This window comes from Triticum dicoccoides, chromosome 2B, assembly GCF_002162155.2.
Source record: "Triticum dicoccoides isolate Atlit2015 ecotype Zavitan chromosome 2B, WEW_v2.0, whole genome shotgun sequence".
NCBI classification, from domain to species: Eukaryota; Viridiplantae; Streptophyta; class Magnoliopsida; order Poales; family Poaceae; genus Triticum; species Triticum dicoccoides.
In genome coordinates, this window is record NC_041383.1 from 86108594 (window position 1) to 86110563 (window position 1970).

A 1970-nucleotide genomic window follows, 5' to 3' on the forward strand; every position below is an offset into this window, starting at 1 on the left:
GGACGGCTACCGGCGGCGGCACAGCATGCCGGCGGCGGGGAAGCGGCGGTGCTCGGGCGCGGGCCGGGGAGGCAGACGACGGCGGGAGCGCGGGCTCGCGCGGGACCTCCCTGGGCTCCGCGGGCCATGGCGGTGGAGGACGGCGGCGCGCCACGTGGCATCTCCGGATTGGCGCGGGGTCGAGGGCGGACGTGTCCGGTGGCAGCGGGGAGGATTAGGCTAGGGTTTGGACTGCGCAAAAATTCGGGGAGGGGCACATATATATAGATTCTGGGAGCTAGGAGAGTCCAAATGAGGAGCGATTTTTGGCCACGCGATTGTGATCGAACGACCGAGAGGATGGAGGGAAGTTTGCTGGGTTTTGGGCCACTTTGAAAGGGTGTTGGGCTGCAACACACACAAGGCCTTTTCGGTCCCTCGGTTAACCATTGGAGTATCAAACGAACTCCAAATGGCACGAAACTTGATAGGCGGTCTACCGGTGCTATACCAAGGCCGCTTGGCAAACCTCAGACCATTCTGAGAAAGTTTAACACCCGCACACGAAAACAAGGTCTGAGAGGGGCGACGGTCTCGCGCGAGAGGTTCGGACTCCGAACGGACAACAGAGAGAACCGGGAGAACCCGAACGAATGCAAGTTTTGGAAAACATGCAGATGATATGCAGATGATGACATGGAAAAATGCAACACCCAAGCAAATGACATGGCAACGACAGCGAATAACTGCAAGACACCTGGCGCAACGAATCCGGGGCGTTACAGGTAGCTAGAGGTAAATAAGCTCAAGTCAAGAAGGAAGACCAAGAAGAGAAGCCCACCAAGGTGGATGGATGAGATGGATTAGTCCATCATGAGCCATGGAGTCACTCTCTCTCTCCAATTCAACAATGGGTCCATGAACTCAATACTACCACTCTCTTTGCTCATCTACCATATCAAATGTAATCTTGGCCATTTGTCAAGTACACCTGGCCAGCCCATCATTGTCTTTAAAAAACAACTTTGACTACAATCTATATTTCTAAAATCCACAAGGATGTATATTGTGAAAGTATTTTTTTTTGAGATAATGTGACACAAAAGATTTCCAAATATCAAGTCTAAGTATATGTAACTAGAGCACAACCCACCAACAAAAATGTACATGGACACATCATCGTGAAGACACACCGAGTAAATAAATTAGCAAGGTATATATAGGAAAATGTAAACAGCACAGGGTTACATACACATACACAATTTTCTCTCCTCCAAGTTAAAGCTAGTTAGTAAGTACACATGTATACTGCCAGGTGGCGTGCCCCAACCCACCGACATGCTACCTGTGCAAGGATACCGGGCACCCCGCGATTCTCTGTCCGGACCGCCCGGTGACTGAGGAGCTCATGATGTATGGGCACGGCATCGAGGACTTGGCCTTCTTCCACATTGAGGTGCTCGAGCTCGCCCGGCCATCCCCCTCGCTGCTGGCTTTGGTGACGGTTGTGGGTGATGCCGTCGCCACCCCGGAGCTGATTGAAGCTGAGCTCAACCACTTGTGCAGATGCACGTGGGACTGGCAGGTGACCCCCAGGCTCCCAGCGCCTTCTCAGTGGTCTTCCCTGACGCGATGAGCATGGGATTCTGCACGTGCAGCAACAACATCACCCTGGCTCTCAACGACATCGTGGTGAACATCTCTGAGCCGCAGTGGGATCCCAGAGCCGTCGCTACCCTGGACACGGCTTGGCTCCTCATCTCCGGCCTCCCTGATGTTGCCCGGTCCGAGCGGGTCATCCGTAGTATGTCCAAGATCCTGGGCAGGGTGGTGGTGGTTGACGAGCTCTCCCTGCGCAAGGAGGAGGAGGTCCGGGTTAAGGTGAAATGCCTGGACTCCTCCAAGCTCCTCGTCACGATCCGTGTCTTCTTCAATGATGACGGCTACGACCTCAAGATCCGCCCCGAGCCTCCGTCCCACGTCAGCCGCCC